The sequence below is a fragment of the Trichechus manatus genome, unplaced genomic scaffold (genome assembly GCF_000243295.1).
Source record: "Trichechus manatus latirostris isolate Lorelei unplaced genomic scaffold, TriManLat1.0 scaffold00014, whole genome shotgun sequence".
NCBI classification, from domain to species: Eukaryota; Metazoa; Chordata; class Mammalia; order Sirenia; family Trichechidae; genus Trichechus; species Trichechus manatus.
In genome coordinates this window covers 9,193,323-9,214,186 of record NW_004443950.1, presented here as the reverse complement: position 1 = coordinate 9,214,186, position 20,864 = coordinate 9,193,323, and positions in this window count along the sequence as shown.

Genomic DNA, 20,864 nt, shown 5'->3' with positions numbered 1-20,864 from the left:
GGAACACCCCTGCTTCCAGCACCCACAGTCGTATCCCTTGTCCTGGAACCACAGCATCAGTGGAAAAAAAACAATTTTAGGTGATGTGAGGAAGAACTGTACAGTGACACCAGCATCCTTCCCCACCTCCTCTTCCCAGATCCCCCAGAAAAGCATAGGAATCTGTCCAGTGGTGATCCTTAGGACCATGGCTAGAAGAGCCAGGGGGTGGCCTGTAGTGTAATGAATTACTTAATATGGACTTTCTCGCATATGATCTTGTAACTCCCACCCAGGTGATTGGGCAGGACTGTGCAGATAGGGTAATTGTAGCCCACCAAGAGGATTTTTCAGTTTTGCCATCACACTAAACTTGAAATGAGCCACCCCAGAGGTGGAAATGAGAAGAATCCCACCACTATCAAGGAAGAAGAGCCAGTGCATCCTTTGGACCCGGGATCCTTGTGCTGAGAAGCTCCTGGAACCAGGAGACAGAGACAGACAGAACTGTACACTAAAGGCAGCGAGAAGCGACAGCAGGAGATGGCAAGGTGGGCTTCCAGGCCCATGGAGTGGAACAAGAAAGCTGAGTGCCTTTGGGCAGAGACTGAGAGCCAGGGGGAAGTGTGCCTGCGAGCATGACTGGTAAGAGGCTGTCCTGATGGAAGAACTGTATCCTTGAGTGTTCCTGAGCCTGAATTGTAACCTGTTACTTCCATAATAAACTCCATAATTGTGAGTATAGTGTGTGAGTTCTGTGTGACAGTTGCAATGAATTATCAAACCCAGCAGAGAAGTAGAGAGTGCTGTGGGAGGGATGGTTGGTGTCAGAATTGATAAAGATGGCAGAGAGAGGAGGCATATCTGATCTCTGCCTCATAGGAATCAGCCTTGGGTTGTTGATCTTGATTCTCCTTTCTCCTTGTGAAGTTAGAGGAGGTCAGACATCACCCCCATGCCATTTTTATGGCAACTTTTTTTTTTCCCTACGGTCCATATTGCCTACCAATTAAAGAAAGAAAGGGGCAACTTTGACCATCAAAGTAATAGGGTGATTAGTGTGGCACTGTAATAGAAGAACGTAAGAGGTAGCATTTGGGGAGAGACAAGTACAATTGGTGTTTAAAGTTTCTTTTTTTAAAATTGTTGTTGAAAATATATACATCAAAAAATAAAGCAATTCAACATGTCTACATGTACAATTCAGTGACATTGATTACATTCTTCAAGTTGTACAACCATTCTCACCCTACTTTTCCAAATTGTTCTTCCCCCATTAACATAAACTCACTGCCCCCTAAGTTTCCTATCTAACCTTTCAAATTGCTATTGTCAATTTGATTCCATATAGATAGTTCTTTAAAAGAGTACAATATTCAAGGCAGACATTCTTTAGTAATTAGGTTGACTATTGTTTGGTTTAAAGAAGACTTCTGGGGATATTTTTGGTTTCAGGTTTAAAGATTATCTCAGGGCAATAGTTTCAGGGGTTCACCCAGCCTCAATAGCTCCAGAAATTATGGATTCTATGAGAATTTGGAATTCTGTTCTGCATTTTCCCCCTTTTGATTAGGATTCTTTTATAGAATTTTGATCAAAATTTTCAGTAATGGTAGCTGGGCACCATCCAGTTCTTCTGGTCTCATGGCAATGGAGGCAGTTGTTCATGGAGGCAATTAGTCACGCATTCCATTTCTTCCTTCTGTTCCTGACTCTCTTTCTTCCTCTGATGCTCCAGGTGACTAGAGACCAGTTATTGTACTTTGGATGACCACTTACAAGCTTTTAAGATCCCAGGCACTACACAATAAACTAGGGTGCAGAACAGAAGAACTAAAAACAGAATTAGGCAAATTAACTGGGATGTCCCATGAAACCATAACCCTAAGCCTAGGTCTTTGGAGTTTCTTATTCTCTAGTGTGTGCCTGGAATCTTCAGTCTTGCCTTGCCACGTACTTCCGAGGTCCTCCTCTCTGCCCTTCTCTAGTCTTCCTCTCACACTCATAAAATACACTTGTCTTATGAGTCAAAGCTCTGTACTTGCTCTGAAAACACTTCTTAATTTCTGGCTGCATACATTTACTTCTAGATAATGATCTCTACTAATCTGTTATTTAGGAAATGCCACAGAAATGAGCATGATGTACCATCTAAAAGTCAGTAGGCTGAAATGGAATGACTTATTCACTCAGATCCTGAGATAGAATATTCTGGCAGCAATGCACAAATGCTACATGGTCCCCAGCTTTTTTCATACAAGGCAGAAGGCTGTTTAGATATGCAGCATTAAAGGCGGGGATTAAAGATTACAACCTTGGGTATAAAAATCTGTGAATCATGTGGGTAGTATTTGGGTGATTTCAAGGCTGTGGGTTAGGGAAAATCCCAGCAATGCTCTGGACTCTAGAGGAAACTCCTTGTTTTGAATGAGAGGGATGGAACTGATAGAACTGGGATAAAACAATGGTTGTGTCATTAATTTTAATACTGACTGTGATGGTTAATGTTATGTGTCAACTTGGCTAGGCCATGTTTCTCAGTGATTTGGCATTTATCCTCCATTTTGTCATCTGATGTCAGCAGCCATTCAGTTGGAAGGAGAGTTTCCTTGAGGGTGTGGCCTGCATCCAATATATGTGGTTGTTCTGTCAAAGCTCACTCTCTCTGTCGATCCTGCACTCATCTCGTCTGGCCTCCTGTTCCTGGGATGTGGGAAGTCTTCAGCTTGCCACATGATCTGCAGAGTTTGGATTCACCAGCTCCTGCAACCCTGTGAGCCAGCAGCCTGCCACCTGACCTGCAGGTTTTGGTTTTGTCAACTCCCACAACCCCACGAGCCAGCGGCCTGCTGCCTGACCTGCAGATTTTGGGTTCATCATTCCTGCAACCACAAGAGTTAGGAGACACATTCAACCTGCTGCCTGATCCATGGATTTGGGACTTTACAGCCCCCACAATTGTGTGAGCCATTTCATTGAAGTAATTCTATCTCTCTATATTTATATAGACACTTCGCTGGTTTTGCTCCTCTAGAAAACCCAGCTAAAACACTGGCCATACCCTTTGACTAGTGGTTTGAAGAAATCCATTGATACTGTGAATTTTAGAAAACCCATGACTCTGTGTTTTGCTTTTTGGCAAATACCGAACCCAGAAACATGACAAGGGGAAGTAAGTGGACTGATTTGGGTAATAATGTTCTCTAAGATGGTCTAACTTGTAGAAACAATGCAGCACACAGTAGATACTCTGTGTACTGATGTCCTAGAGCTGCTGTAAAAAGAAAAAAACACTGCAAACTGGATGGCTTAAAAGAATAGAAATTTATTGTCTCACAGTTCTGGAGGCTGGGAGTCCTTGATCAGGTTGTTGGCTATGTTGATTCCTTCTGAGGTTTGAGAGAGAGAATCTATTCCATGACTGTGCTGGCTTCTGGTAGCTTCAGGTCTGTAGCTGCAGCACCACATGGTCTTCTTCCTCTGTCTCACCGTCTCTCTGTATCTTCTCATCTGTATGAGGACTTTAACTGTACAGGATTGCAACAACCCATTGCCTTCAAGTTGATTCCAACTCATAGCAACCCTACAAGACAGAGTAGAACTACCCTACAGGTTTCCAAGGAGTGGCTGGTGGATTCAACTGCTGACCTTTTGGTTAGCAACCGAGCTCTTAGCACTGTACCACCAGCGATTAGAAGCTACCTTATTCCACTAGGGGGCGGTGGTAGAATTCTTGCCTTCCATGTGGGAGACCCAGTTCAGATTTCTGAACAATGCACCTCATGCGCAGCTACCACCTGTCTGCCAGTGGAGGCTTATGTTGTTGCTGTGATGCTGAACAGGTTTCAGCCAAGTTTCCAGACTAAGATGCACTAGGGAGAAAGGCCTGGTGATCTACTTCCAAAAATCGGCCAATGAAAACCCTATATCACAATGGTCCAATCTGCAACTGATTATGGGGATGGCCCAGGACTGGGCAGTGCTTTGTTCAGTTGTGTATGGGGTCACCATGAGTTGGAGGCCAACTTAACAGCAACTAGTAATAAATACAATGATTCCAGTATGGCCTGTTCAAAGACCTTATTTCCAATTCAGGGTACAGGGGTTAGGACGTCAACGTATCTTTTTTCGGAACACAGTTCAATTCATAGCACTCTGGAAGTGTTATGCTTTTTCTTTGCTTTCTTATGGGGTCTACAGTGTTATGTAAAACAAACAGTTTTAAGGATACACTCCTGTAATCTGTTTCCTGATTCTTGTCATTCGCTTACCAGTAGTATAAATTTAGCTTGTTACTTGATTTACCTCAACCTTGATTTCCTTATCTGTAAAATGGAGATCATAAGATAAGATCTATCTCACAGGTTTATGGTAGAATCAGAAACGTAAGAGGAAACAAAAATGATAATTTAAGCATTTTAAAATTGGGGAATAATAAAAAAAGAAATCGTGCAATATTCATGTAATGGAGTAATGTAAAGCAATTAAAATCAATGTGCTAAGATACTATGTATCATTGGTGGCTCGAGAAGACAAGGTAAGGTATTATGAAATCTGCAAAGACCCGGAGTTAGAGAACCAGAGAGGAAGAAAACGCTCGGCATTTCTCAAGCTGAAAGAACTGAAGAAATAATTCAAGCCTCGAGTTGTAATATCGAAGGATTCTATAAGCAAAATGGAGCCCTGGTGGTACAGTGGTTAGGGGTTCAGCTGCTAACCAAAAAATTGGTAGCTTGAATCCACCAGCCGCTCCTTGGAAACCCTACGGGGCAGTTTTACTCTGTTCTATAGGGTCGTTATGAGTTGGAATTGACTTGAAGGCAATGGTTTTGGTTTTGTTTGGTATGGGCAAAATATTGAATGATGCAGGAAGCATTAAAAGAAGACGGAAGGAATACACAGAGTCACTATGCCAAAAAGAATTGGTCAACCATTTCAGGAGGTAACATATGATTAAGAACTGGTAGTACTGAAGGAAGAAGTCCAAGCTGCACTGACGGCATTGGCAAAAACCAAGGCTCCAGGAATTGATGGAATACCAGTTGAGATGTTTCAACAAACATATGCAATGCTGGAAGCTCTCACTCATCTATGCCAAGAAATTTGAAAGACAACTACCTGGCTAACTGACTGGAAGAGATCCATATTTGTGCCCATTCCAAAGGAAGATGATCCAACAGAATGCGAAAATTATCAAACAGTATCATTAATACCACACACAAGTAAAATTTTGCTCAAGATAATTCAAAAACATTTGCAGTAGTTCGTTGACAGGGAACTGCCAGAAATTCAAACCAGATTCAGAAGAGGACAGTGGAACAAAAAATATCATTGCTGATATCAGATGGATCTTGGCTGAAAGCAGAGAAAATCAGAAGGATGTTTACCTGTGTTTTATTGACTATGTAAAGGCGTTCGACTATATGGATGATAACTAATTATGGATAACATTGCCAAGAATGGGAATTCCAGAACACTTAATTGTGCACATGAGGAACTGTAGATAGACCATTGGAACAGAACAAGGGGATACTTCATGGCTGAAAATCAGGAAAGGGGTGTGTCCGGGTTGTATCCTTTCACATACTTATTCAATCTGTATGCTGAGCAAATAATCTGAGAAGCTGGACTGTGTGAAGAAGAATGCAGCATCAGGTCTGGAGGAAGACTCATCAACAACCTTTGATATGCAGATGACACAACCTTGCTTGCTGAAAGTGAAGAGGACTTGAAGCACTTACTGATGAAGATCAAAGACTCCAGCTTCAGTATGGATTGCACTTCAACATAAAGAAAGCAAAAATTCTCACAACTCAACCAATAAGCAACGTTACGATAAACAGAGAAAATATTGAAGTTGTCAAGGATTTCATTTTACTTGGATCCACAATTAACAACCATGGAAGCATCAGTCAAGAAATCAAAGGGCATGTTGCATCAGGCAGTCTGCAGCAAAAGACCTCTTTAAAGTATTAAAAAGCAAAGACGTCACTTTGAGGACTAAGGTGCGCCTGACCCAAACCATAGTATTTTCAGTTGCCCCATATACATGCGAAAGCTGGACTATGAATAAGGAAGACTGAAGAAGAACTGATGCCTTTGAATTATGGTGCTGGGGAAGAATATTGAATGTACCATGGGCTGCCAGAAGAACGAAGAAATCTGTCTTAGAAGAAGTACAGCCAGCATGCTCCACAGAAAGCAAGGATGGCAAGAGACCAGTCCCTGGAGAAGGACATCATGCTTGGTAAAGTAGAGGGTCAGCAAAATAGAGGAAGACCCTCAATGAGATGGATTGACACAGTGGCTGCAACAATGGGCTCAAACACAGCAATGATTGTGAGGATGGCGCAGGATCAGGCAGTGTTTCATTCTGTTGTCGATAGGGTCTGCTATGAGTTGGAACTGACTCGACGGCACCTAACAAGATACCCTGTATTAACATGATTACACCTATAAAAACAAAAATGTTTAATGAAAAGTTAAGATCCAGTAGAGGTGTACAGCATGATACTATTAATGAAGAAAGTAAAAATAACTCACACAACAATAGTTCCTGTTGGTCATGGACACATGCGTATTAAAAAAAGTGCCCGCACCTGGGTGAAAGGATGCATGCCAGCTTCCCAATGGGGTTGCTTCTGAGGGAGCAGAAAGGGGAATGTGTTTGGGCGGGGACTAAGAGTTTTCACTTATTTGTAGAAGAGTTTCACTTATTCGCAGGGACTATTTATAACATTTCTTGTATTAAGGAGCCCTAGCGCTAGCACAACTGTTAAGTGCTCAGCTGCTAACTGGAAGGTTGGTGGTTCAAGCCCACCCAGCAGCTCCGTGGGAGAAAGACCTGGCGATTTGCTCCCATAAAGATTACAGCCGAGAAAACCGTATCAGGCAGTTCTGCTCTGTCTCATGGGGTTGCTACGAGTGGGAATAGACTTGACAGCACCTAACAACAACAACAATTTCTTATAAAAATACTTATAAACAAATATAACAAAATGCTAATTTTGCAGTTTTAGGATGTATGTTCTGACTCTTAGCGACCCTATGTACAACAGAATGAAACACTGCCCAGTCCTGTGCTATCCTTACAATCGCTGTTATGGATAGGTGTCACTTTTCTCATTCTCTTTGGAATTTAAATACTTCTCAATCATAAAAAAAGGGAGAGGGAGAGAGAAAGAGAATGAGGAAGAGTGAGATATTGCCTCTTTCTCTCTGGGTGTCTCTCTCTTAGAGAGAAGTGAAGGAGAGAGAAATTGAAAATAGATTTAACAAATAGCCCCACACTACATTGTGCCTGAGGCACCCAGCACATGGAGAGACATTCATATAGGCTGCTGGTGAGGCGCTGATTGTTTTGGCTGCTTCTACTCTCATTTGATTAAAACAGCAAAGGTTTTAGGAGCTTCAATCCCCAGCTCTGATCTGAAAATGAAGTTAGGTGTTTGAGAAACAGCTGCTAGAAACACGCCAGCTCCCTCTGGAGCCTCTGGTTGGCTTCAAAGCAGCTGCCAGGAGAGAGGTAGGCAAGTGAACTGTCTTGGGCATGTGTGTGTGTGTTAATAAAAACAAAATGGTTCTCCATAAATAAAACATGGCTGGTTTCCCGAGAATGACGAATGCAATTCTAATCCCATCTTTCTACCTCTTTTGAGATTTTGGGCAAAGAACTTAAACCATCATCTTTATTTATTTATTTATTTTATCCTTGGAGCCTTTGGATTCAAATCGCTCTGGATTCTTATCCCAGTTTCAGCTCAGCCATTTCCAGTCTGTGGGAACTGGGGTAAATTAGTTAACCTCTCTGAACCTCAGCTTCCTCTTCTACAGTTAGTTTACAACATTGTGATAATTTATATAATTTGAAAATGACAGAACTCAATGTAAATGTATACTTTCTGTTAATCGCATCCACGCATACATTCATGTCATCAGAAGCGTTTTTCATTGGCATTTTTACTACAGTTGTTGTTAGTTGCCATGGAGCCGGCTCTTACTCACGGCGAACCCACGAACAAAACGGTGCTTGGTCCTGGGCCGTCTTCATAATCATTAGTATGCTCGAGTCTGTGGTTTCGGCTTCTATGTATTTTGAGTGTCTTCCAACCTAGGGGGCTCGTCTTCCAGCACTATGTCAGACAATATTCTGTTGTGATCCATCGGGTTTTCAATGTCTCATGTTTGAAAGTAGATCACCAGGCCTTTCCTCCTAGTCTGTCTTAGTCTGGAAATTCCACTAAAACCTGTCTACCATGGGTGACCCTACTGGTATTTGAAATACCAGTGGCATAGCTTCCAGCATCATAGCAACATGCAAGCCATTACAGTATGACTAGCTGTCAGATGGGCTCATGGTTTTTACTACTAGAGTGATCAGCTTGTTCTGGTTTGCCCAGGACTTTTTGGTTTCAGCACCGAAAGTCTCTTATCCTGGGAAACCTCTCAGTTCTGGGTAAACCGGATTAGTTGGTCATTTTACAGTATCTTCTGGCATATAACAGATAGGGCCATTGCCCTCAGGAGATTATAATCCAATAGTAATTCTTAATACCCACATCATCCTTGATATATAAATAATTATTTATTTTATTGTTTTTATTATTCTATAGCCTTCACATAAACTTCACATAATATAGATTATAAATTTAAAGAAGGTAAAGACTATATTATTTTTATTTTCCTTATTTCTACTATCAAAGTCTTGTGTCTGCTAGGGATATTTATTATACACATTAATTAATACATGAGATCAATGGAGTCCTTATCTTTCCAGTTTTTATGGTTTTAACTATATCACTGAGTTACTTTAACCCTTAAATCTGTATGTGAATTATACAGGCATATATACAGAAACAGTGAACTTGACTTTTTAATCACTGGTGCTTAAACTTTAGTATACTAAGACTCACCTGGAGGTATTATTAAAATACACATTTTGGGTTTATGTGCCTGAGATTATGATACAGTAACTCAGAGATTCCATAAAAACCCAGTGCCACTGAATCAATTCTGACTCATAGTGACTCTAGGACAGAGTAGAGCTGCCCCATAGGGTTTCCAAGGCTGTAATCTTTACGGAAGCAGACTGCTGGTGGGTTTGAACTTTTCGGTTATCAGCCGAGGGCTTACCCACTGTGCCGCCAGGACTTCTAATTCAGAGACAGGGTCCAAGAATCTGAAAACACTCAAGGTGATTCTCATGTCCCAATAATGTTGTGAAAAACAGAAGTCTACCTGCATAGGGTTTTCATTAGCTAATTTTTAGTCTTAGAAGACACAGCCAGAATATTCCTTAGAAGCAAGGATGGTGAGACTTTGACTCGATTACTTTGAACACATCATCAGGAAAGAGTAATCACTATGTTTGGTAAAGTAGAGGGCCAACAAAAACGAGGGAAACCCTTAATGAGGTGGATTGACACAATAGGCACAACAATGGATTCAAACGTATCAATGATCATGAAGATGGCACAGGATTGGGCAACATTTTGTTCTGTTATACATGAGGGCATCATGAGTTGGAGCTGGCTGGTCAGCAACTAACAACAACAAATATGAATAGGGAACATCCTGGTTGGCTTGAGATGCTCTTGGTTTATTTTGGTTGAGCCAGTGAAATTATCAATAGCTCCCCTTTACCACCAAGTGTCCCTGATAGATACATGTATAGCCACGCCACTTATGAGTCTATGTGATGATGCTTAAAGCCCCCTGCAGGTAGAGAACTCTTGTTAGCTACCTCTCTAGGGATTGTTTTTCCCATATCTCACAGCCTGCTTATTCACCCATCTAGTAAGTAGGCTTGCTTTCTCACTTTTAAAAATCATGCATCATCTCAAAACTAACAAGCCCTAGAGACTGCTTTACCCTATGTCCCGTTCTCAGTGGAACAGGAAGACCAGCTCACTTCTGTTCTCTTAATACAACATTTAGATTCCATAATGGAGATATTCTAGCTTGAAGCTTTAACAGAAACATGATTATTATGAAAAATCTTGTTATACATGTAGAATGGGAGTATCTTCCCCATGGAAATAGCCCCAGGAGGTCGATCCAGAATTCCCATTGGATCATCTTATTAGAAGCCTCATTAGAAGCACCATAACACTGTCTTCACCTAAGTGTGGTACCAACTTCAACCAGACCCTCAACATTTCTGAAGTTACCCACTTCTTAAAGATGAGTTAGGGGAATCTATTTGGCTTGGGTTATATACTTGGAAATTTTGTGTGTGTGTATGTGTGTTTCTTGGCACAGTAAAAATGAGTACATTAGACAAGAGGTGGGGAAGTCAGGTACTGTAGGCAGATAGTATGGTGGCTAAGGCTTCAGGTTCTAGGATCATACTGCTTGGGTTTGAAGGTCTGTTCCACCACTTAGTAGCTGTGTGAAGTTGGGCAAATTATATAAATTCTCTTGGCCTTAATATCCTCACCAGCAAACGTGGCTAATACTGGTACAATAGAGTGTTGTGATGATTAAATAAAATAAGCTGCGTAGCCAACCTGTTTCTTGCCTTTGTAACATCTCCTTAGCACATCTCTGATTTCAGCCACAGCTGTGGGGGCAATTTGGACTCACACTGACATCATCCCCCCTCAAGCATTGCTTATCTCCCTGCTTTTTACACCAGGGTCTTCTCGATGCCTTGGGAGCCCCCTCTGCTCACGTGTAAGGGCGGCATAGAAGTGCAGAGGAGACAACCCTGAACCAGTGGGAGCTGGGAGCCCGTCGATGAACGCCCCAGCCTCCTGTTATTCAGTACAGCAATTCTGGCAGTCGTTCTGCATGCTTCTCAGAAGTCTTGGCAAGGTCAAGACCTTGCTGTCAAAATCAATGACCTAGATTAAAAAATACGTTATTAGTGTTTGTTTCTTCCCTAACTCATTTTCATTCCCAATTCTGTTTCCAAGGATCACTTTCCAGATAAACTACTTGCCCAAGCCCTGGTCTCTAGCTGTGTTTCAAGGAGAATCAAACTAAGCTGCATAAACCACTGAGCACAGTTTTTGGCATGTAGTATGTCCCGTCTGAAGAGCCCTGGTGGCACAGTGGTTAAGCGCTTGGCTGCTAACCGAAAGATCGGCAGTTCAAAGCCACCAGCTGCTCTGCTGGAGAAAGATGTGGCAATCTGCTTTTATAAAGATGACAGCCTTGGAAACTCTATGGGGCAGTTCTACTCTGTCCTATAGGGTTGCTATGAGTTGGAATTGACTCGACAGCAGTGAGTTTTAATGGGTTAAGTCCCATCTGTCAACGTGTTATACTGTGGTGGCTTGTGTGTTGCTATGATGCTGGAAGCTATGCCACAGGTATTTCAAACCAGCAGTGTCACCCCTGTTGGACAGGTCTTAGTGGAGCTTTAAGACTAAGACAGACTAGAAAGAAAGGCCTGGCAATCTACTTCCAAAAATTAGCCAATGAAAACTTATGGATCACGACAAAATATTGTCTGATATAGTGCTGGAAGATGAGCCCCCTAGGTTGGAGGGCACTCAAAATACACAGTGTCCACAACCATGGACTAGAGCATACATCGTGAAGATGGTGCGGGACTGGGCAACATTTTGTTCTGTTGTATATGGGTCGCCTTAAGGCAGCAACTAACAACAACAAATCCCAAAGGAAGTTAGCTATTAATAATAATAATACTAATGATAATATTTTTATTTTGCACTGTAGATTAAGCTAGACATCTGTATATATTATTTAAAGGGTAAAGGAATCCTTTTGATTTTTTTAAAATAGAGTTGAGATAAAGTTGTTTTTTTTCCTTCTTTTTTATGTGTGTGTTTCTTTGAACAGCTCACATACCCTCTACAGTGTTCATTTTACCAAGGCAGATATCTATCGTTTTCCACTTTCTTCCTCTCAGAAATGTTCTAAGAATCATAAGTGAGTGCTTTTACTCAGTTCTTTCATCCCCCAGGCAAAGGAAAGAAAACCACGAAAATTCAGGGGAGTCATTTGTATCGAACACCTGTTAATCTTTTTATATTTTACTGCTGCTTCCGCAGCATGAAAGAGACTGGTTTCATTACTGCCACTGGCAAATGTTATTATTTGTTGAACATCCACTTGTCCTTGTGTTTAGAGATGTACACCATCATTGACTTTTTGTTTGCCTAATCACTTTGCGGGAATTCTTGTGGGTATTCAGATGCTGAGACCATCTCCCCAATTCATCCTAAACATATAAATTTCATCCTGCATGACAAGAGATTTCAAAAGGAGTTTAGACATGCTTCCTGGGCAGTTCTTCAGGTAAAGACGATTCTGGAAATTTCTGGGGCTTAAAGGGATGCATTATCCCTGTGGAAAGACTATTTCTAACACTCTTGTCCTCTCCGAGTTTTGAGTTTCCCAAGCTTTTTCTTATCTGCGGGTAAGTTTTGCTTGGTTATTGATGGAGTTAGAGATACGCTATGCCAACAATTTATCAATTTCCTTTTAGAATACTCCTTCAAAATACATAATAAGGAAAATACGTCTGTTTCCTTTTTGGGCTATTACGATTTAAGAGTTGTTTGTATGAATCCCAGAGTCCCTGGGTGGTGCAAGTGGTTAACGAGCTCGGCTGCTAACTGAAAGGCTGGAGGTTTGAGGTGTCTCGGAAGGAAGGCCTACTGATCTAATTCTGAAAACTCAGCCACTGGAAACTTAATAAAGCACAGTTCTACTCTTACACATGTGAGGTCACCCTGAGGCGGAGTGGACTCAACAGCAACTGTTTTTTTGTATGCATCCCAATCAGTCAAGACCACTCACAGCTAGGTTAGGTGAGCCTCTATCTGATCATATAATACCAATACTTATCCAATAATCGTCAGTTAAATCGCCACCATGGTCGTCTTTCCTCCTGGAAGACAAATCTTTTCTTAGTTACTAGCTCCTGGCAACATAAAGGAACTCATGAATCTTTGGTCTCATTTATTTACATAAGTTTCACAAAATTGATTATACAGCATCTCATTGCAACAAAAGTACCAAAATTAAATAGACAGTCCTATAATCTGGTCACTTATGCCTGTTCTAGAAATCATTTCAGTTGAGGAAGACATATCTTTGCTTACTGTAAATGATTGCAGTAAGTACTATGAAAAAGAAAATTATCAAAATTGTAATGCGCTAGTAATAGTGAATGTTTGTGTAATACTTTAAACATCGCAAATAATTTGAAAAATACTAATAGGTAACACTTAGTAGCAGCTCTGTCCCAGGCATCGTGCTGAGCATGTTGCATACATTCCTTTGCTTGTAATTCACGATGATTCTATGAACTAAGTGCCATGCTGAGGTTAAATATTGACTTGCTAGAGTTAACCTAACCTATAAAAGATGGATCTGTGATTCCAGCCAAGGCTTGCCTAACTCCGTGATCTATATATTCACCATGACATAATCGATCTTATTACCTATCCATTATACTGTTTCAATCTTACTGCCTAAAACCAGAAAACCAAACCAATTGCCATCGAGTACATTCTGACTCTCATAGTGACCCTGTAGGACAGAGTACAACTGCCCCATAGGGTTTCCAAGGCTATAAATCCTTAAGGAAGCAGACTGCCACATCTTTCTCTGGAGGAGCAGCTAGTGGGTTCGAACCTCCAACCTTGCAGTTAGCAGCCAAGTGCTTAACTATTGTGCCACCAGGTCTATCAATTTCCATCCTTCAGGCTCAGGGAAACAGATTCAGAAAGGTTCGGTGCTTAGCCTCACTCCCCGGTGGTGGAAATGGCAGGATTATTAGTCAATTTCCTAGTCCTTATTTTCCCCTCCTTCCTCATGCCCTCCCTCCCAATTCATACATGTTTCAAACTTTTAGGACTCACGCGCTTTACGTGCTTTTTCTGTCTACATAAAACTCCCCTGGGGATTATTGTAGACCAGGTTCCCTAGAAAGCAGAACTCGGGGTACAAGCTATGTGCTGATATTTTACTGAGAGCAGTTTTTGAGAAGCAGAAGTGAAGCAAAAAGGAAATTCAGTGGGAAAGGAGAAAAGGCAAATACAAAGGGGTCCATCACCTAGCTGGTCACAGTGTTGTGAAAGTGAGGCCGAATGCTCTGTCTCATGGGAACATATCCACCACCTCTCATCACCCATTGGCCAAAGTTCTCCCTAGTGAATGTCAGCTGTCCCACACTTCTTTTTTTTGAACATTTTATTGTATTTTAGGTGAAAGTTTACACAGCAAATTAGTTTCCCATTCAACAATTCATATACAAATTGTTCTGTAACATTGGTTGCTATCCCTGCAATGTATCCTTTCCCCATTTCCACCCTGCTTTCTCCATTTTCATCTGTCCAGTTTCCCTGCCCTTCCTTGCCTTCTTATCTTTGCTTTTACGCAAATGTTGCCTGTTTGGTCTCATATAGTTGATTGTTCTAAGGAACACATTCCTCATGGGTGTTACTGTTTTTTTTATAGGTCAATCTATTATTTGACTGAAAGGTGACCTCTGGGAGTGGCTTCAGTTCCAGGTTAAAACGGTGTCTTAGGACGATAGTCTTGGGGGTTCCCCAGTCTCTATCATTCAGTAACTCTGTTTTCTTTTTTTTTTTTTAATGAATTTGAGTTTTGTTCTCCATTTTTCTCTCATTCTAACCAGGACCTTCTATTGTGTCCCTGGTCATAGAGATAGGTAGTGGTAGCTGGGCACCGTCTAGTTCTTCTGGTCCCAGGTTACAGGAGGCTGTGGTTCATGTGTGCCGTTAATCCTGTGGACTAATTTCTTCCTTGAGTCTTTAGTTTCCTTCACTTTGCTTTGCTTCAGACAGGAAGAGACCTGTAGTTGTATCTTAGATGACCTCTTGCAAGCTTTTAAGACCCCAGATGCTACTCACCAAACTAGGATATAGAACACTCTCTTTATGAACTATGATATGCCAATTGACCTAGATGTCCCCTGAGACTATGGTCCTTAAACTTCAAGCCCATTAACTGAGTCCCACAAGGTGTTTGGATATGTCTAAGAAGTTTCCATAACTGTGCCCCCTACGTGCTCTATTATATATATGAATACGTATGCAGCACGTACAAATATGTATACATAAATCCCCACTTCTATACCTATATATATATATACACATATATTCTCCCCTATGCCCTCCCATGCCTATGTAGCATACACATCTACGTAGGTAACCACTCACAAATTTTTGGTTGTTATTACTGTTGTTGCAGAATTGTATATGCTATATAGCATTTACCATAGTTGTCCTTTATTCTTGCGTATCTCTCAGTGTCTTCATTGACCTTGGTCACTTGTGCTGACTTCCCCCGTATTGTGTATTGCCTTTCCCTTCACCAGAATTAACATGTGTCTACTACCTAGTAAGAGATTCTTTCTCCCTCTGCCTCCCACCCCTGGTAACTGTCAAAGAATGTTGCTTAACCTATTCTTGGCTTTTTATAAAAGTGGTATCATACAATTGTCCTTTTGTGATTGACTTATTTCACTCAGCATAATGTCCTCCGGATTCAGTCCCAGTTTCGTGGACTCATCATTATTTTTTATTATTGAGTAGCATTCCACTATATGTATGTACCACGTTTTGTTTAGCCATTCATCTGTTGATGGGCACTTACGTTGTTTCCATTTTTTTTCCTATTGTGAATAATGCTGCAGTGAACGTGGGTATGCATATGTCTATTCATGTCACTGCTCTTTTTCTCTAGGATATATACCTAGAAGGGGGATTGCTGGATCATATGGTATTTCTATTTCTAGCTTTTTGAGGCAGCACCATACTGTTTTCCATAGTGGTTTTACCATTTTACAATACCACCAGCAGTGTATAAGAGTTCCAATCTTCCCACAACCTCACCAGCATTGGTTTTTTTCTGTTGTTTTAATCAGTGTCATTTTTGCGGAGGTGAAATGGTATCTCATTATAGTTTTGATTTGCATCTCTCTAATGACTAATGAACATAATCATCTCTTCGTGTGTTTGTTAACCGCTTGAATGTCTTCTTTGGTGAAGTGTCCGTTCAGGTCCTTTGCTCATTTTTTGATTGGATTATTTGTCTTTTTGTTGTTGAGGTGTTGAAGTTTTTAATATATTTTAGAGATTAGACCCTTGTCAGATACATTGTTGCCAAAATTGTTTTCCCAGTCTCTAGGTTCTCTTTTTATTCTTTTGGTAAAGTATTTTGACCAGCAGAAGCATTTAATTTTTAGGAGGTCCCAGTTGTCTAGTTTATCTTCTGTTGATTGTGCATTTTTCGTTATGTTTGATAGTGTGTTTAGGCCCTAAGTTAGGACCCTTAGCTTTGTCCCTATGTTATCTTCCAGGAACTTTATAGTTTTAGGTTTAACATTTAGATCTTTGATCCATTTTGAGTTATTTTTTTGAGTATGGTATGAGGTATGGATCCTGTTTCATTTTTCTGCAAATGGATATGCATTTTTGTCAGCACTATTTGTTAGACTGTCTCTTTCCCATTGAATGGACATCAACCCTTGTTGAAGATTAGCTGTCCGTAGGTGGATAGATTTTCTTCTGTGTTCTCAATTCTATTCCATTGGCCTATGTGTCAATGGAATAGACTATTCCTATATTCCTATAGCCCATGTGTACCAGTACCAGGCTGTTTTGATTACCGTGGCTATATAGTAAGTTCTGAGATCAGGAAGTGTAAGGCTTCCTACTTTGTCCTTATTCTTCAGTGATGCCTTAGCTATTCAGGGCCTCTTTCCATATAAAGTTGGAGATAACTTTCTCCATTTCATTACAGAATGTTGTTGGGATTTGGACTGGGATTGCATTATATTTATAGATCGCTTTGGGTAGTATCGACATTTTCATCATGTTAAGTCTTCCAATCCATGAGCATGGTGTATTTTCCATTTATGTAGGTCACTTTTGGTTTCTTATGGTGGTGTTTTGTAGTTTTCTTTGTATAAGTCTTTCACATCTCTGGTTAGATTTATTCCTAGGAATTTTGTCCTTTTGAGGACTATGTACCATGCTTCTGAGTTGTGCCACTCAGGCCTTCTGGAGCTCTTTTGGGGAGTTGGCAGTGAAGTTTAACTCTAAGACAATGGAAGCCATCCATGTAGCTAGTCATAATACATGAGGTAACCCAGAGTCAATCTTTACCTGGACACTTGCAGCTCAGAGGTCCACGGACCCCAAGGAGACCAGTAGTGTACCTGTATAGGTACTGGGCTAGTCCTCATGAACAACGGAGAAACCAACAAGATGAAACAGAAACGCATGTTAAGATGCATGATGCTGTCACATCATGCTTCCACACAGCATTATCATGTCTAGAATATAGTATATGCCTGTCCGCCCAGAACCTATAAATGTAAACTTATTTGGAAAAAGGATCTTTGAAGATGTAATTAAGGCCTTCTATATGAGATCATCCTGGACTAGAATGGGCCCTAAAAATCCAATGACAATTTCTTAGAAGAGAAGGTAAGATAGGAAAAGATACAAGAATATTGAAGAAAATCAGGAATTTTAGCAAGTCTGGGGGTCTGTTTAGACAATGATTTCTCTTATCTTCCCAGGAATAAGTTATAGTTTTCCTGAATATCTCAAAGTAGAGTTTGGGGGGGCACCCCTGAAAGCCTTAGCAGAATTTTATCAAGTAAGTACATGTGTGTTCTTACAAACTGTCTATTACATCTAATAATAGTTCACTCTGAGTAGGTGCTCAGCATAGTCATTATATAATGTTATCACTGTACACCTGTGTTCTCAGATACACAATATGTGACAAGCTTCTCAACCCTTAGTAGTCCTCACTACATCTCACTACACATGCCCATGAGTTCATGAAGACACTGTCCCTGCCCGAAAGATAGATAGTAATCAGAGTTTAACAGTCCTCCCTGTTAAAAAGATAAAAACCTGCCCCTCCCCTCCTCAGCCTATTGAGTACAATTGTTGCAGGCAGTCTTCCTGGAAGTTCATCAAGGCATCAATCAGAAAACAAAGGCTGAGAGAATCTGGGGAGATGTTTACACTCCAAGGTGTAAAGCACAGGTGCCAAGCTTATCATGTCCCCATGTAAGATATAGCTAAGCCTGGCTAGGACTAGAGGGCCTTTGAGTTAGAAGGTGGAAAGACTTCCTGACATTTATTCATGTGAAGGTCTTAAGTACTCCATGGGAGAGAAGTCAGACCGAGGAAGAGACAATAAGATGGAAATGTGTTTCAAGGACAAAGCATCATTCAGTGGGAGGAAGGAGAGAGTTCCCCCTTAAGATTTGTCTCTCAGATTTACCCCATCCTCATCCTACTGGACTAGATGGGTTCTATATGAGTTGTTGTACGCCATTGATTTGATTCTGACTCATAGCAACCTTGTATGAGCAGGCTATTAAAAAAAAGTTTAAGTAAAAACCAAGAGAGTTATCCATCTGTAATTTCCATCCAGTGCCATCAAAACTTGCACTGGTGACAAGGGTCTGGCGGTGATACCTGTGGCATTCCAAAGGCACTATTTACTGCATGATAAACAAGGGCAGCAGTACTGGCAGCAGCAGCATCATCATCAGTGGAGTTATCTACAATGTTCCCAACATCAGGCACTGGCACTGATGACACAGGCATTAGTGTCCTTGGTCTCCAGAGCCAGCAACCTTGGTCCACGCATCAGCAGCCTCAGTAGCATCAGCAGCTACAGTGAAGCCTCCAGCAGGCATGAACAGCTAGACCCACACTTTTGTTGAGGGAAGTAGGAGTTCTATAGAAAGACAGCTGTCATGGATTGAACTGTGTCCCCCAAAAATGTGTGTATCAATTTGACTGGGCCATGATTCCTGGTATTGTGTGATTGTCCACCATTTTGTCATCTGATGTGATTTTCCTATGTGTTGTAAATCCTGCCTCTATGATGTTAATGAGGGGGGGATAGGCAGCAGTCGTGTTGATGAGGCAGGACTCAATCTATAGGTTTGGATTGTGTCTTGAGCTGGTTTCTTTTGGGATATAAAAGAGAGAAGTGAGCAGAGAGACAGGGGACCTCACGTCAGCAAGAAAGCAGTGCCAGGAGCAGAGTGCATCCTTTGGACCTGGGGTTCTTGAGTGGAGAAGCTCCTACTTCAGGGGAAGATTGATGAGAAGGACCCTCCTCCAGAGCCGACAGAGAGAGAAAGCCTTGCGCTGGAGCTGACGCACTGAATTGGGACTTTTAGCCTACTTTACTGTGAGGAAATAAATTTCTCCATGTTAAGGCCATCCACCTGTGATATTTCTGTAATAGCAGCACTAGATGACTAAGACAACAGCCTTGGTACAAATGCCAGGTCCAGTGCTTTGAACTTGATGTATTTACTAAATCTCTAGGCCTCAGTTTCTTTCCATAAATAATAAGATAATAATAAGACCTGCCTCAAAGGGCTGTTATGAGGACTAAATGAAATAAACCAAAGCAAACCAATTGCCATCGAGTCAATTCGGACTCATAAAGTATCATCTAGCAAAACATCTAGAATATATGTGCCTGAAGTGGGTTGAATGGTGGCTCCTAAAAATTCACATCCACTTGGAACCTATAAATGTGACCTTATTGGGAAAAAGGGTCTTTGTAGATGTAATTAAGGATCTTGGGATGAGACCATCCTGGACTAGGTGGGCCCTAAAAATCCGGTGACAGTTCCTTATAAGAGGAGAAGACAGAGAGAAACACAGGGCAGAAGACCATGTGAAGACAGAGACAGAGGTTGGAGTTATGCTGCCACAAGCCAAGGAATGCGAGGAGCCACCAGAAGCTGGAAGACACAAGGAAGTATTCTCTCCTAGAGACTTTGGAGGGAGTGATTTTGGACTTGATTCTGGACTTCTGGCCTCCAGGACTATGAGACAATAAATTTCTGTTGTTTAAAGCCACCAAATTTGTTACCTAAGAAACTAATACAGTGCCTGATAATTTTAGCAGTGGTTGAATGAACAAATCTTAATATTAATATTTTATTGCTAATAAGCTTCAGGCAAAGACAAAATGCCCAAAGCTAGGAGGTGTTCAAGTTTTCTGTATTCTTAAAGTACAAGTGAACTGGATGTGGGGGAATGCTGACCTCCTACTTACCCTTTGCTAGTGATGGCACTGGGGCAATTTCAGAACCACTCAGTGGCCTAGGGAAACTTGCTTTACAGCTTCGGGGAGGCAGGGATGGACCACTTTAGGGGTCAACAAAACTCTTCTGTAAAAGGCCAGGCTCTGCTGCAACTACTCAACTCTATTGTTGTAACACAAAAGTATTTATAGACAATACATTAAAGGATGACCGTGGCTGTGTTCCAGTAAAACTTTATTTATAAAAATATCAGTGGGCCAGATTTGGCCCATGAGGTATAGTTCACTGTCCTGTAGACTTGCTAAAGCATCAGCATAGTTTGGCCAAAGTAGAAGCTTCTTTTTATCTTTTATTCATAACAGCCAGGAAACAATCCTCTTCTGCTTCTAATACTGTGTCGTTCCTTTCTCTGCCATTAACATTTTATTTTGACTTTATAACTCTTTAACTGCATGAAACATTTACATAAGACGATAAAGTATAGCGATGTATTCATTACTTTTTATGACCTGGTGAATGAGTGAGAATGAAATCTATCCACTAGCTCTCCCAGTCAGCTGATAAAATGATATGTTCTCCATTCATCGATCAGTATATAAAATGGTATAAGGAATATGTATGCCATTATTTTATAAACATAATGTGTGGAACTCATAATTACTTATAATACTAAATCTCAACTCATTCTGCGAGAAACACGAGGTGGGCAAACAACTGAAAATTCATGTCCAAGGCATAACATAATCTTCAGGATTATGTTCAATATGCACATTAAGTAAAGTGAAAACGAGCCATGAAATTTAGCGTCAAGGGAATACTCATAGCACAAGTCGACACGAAT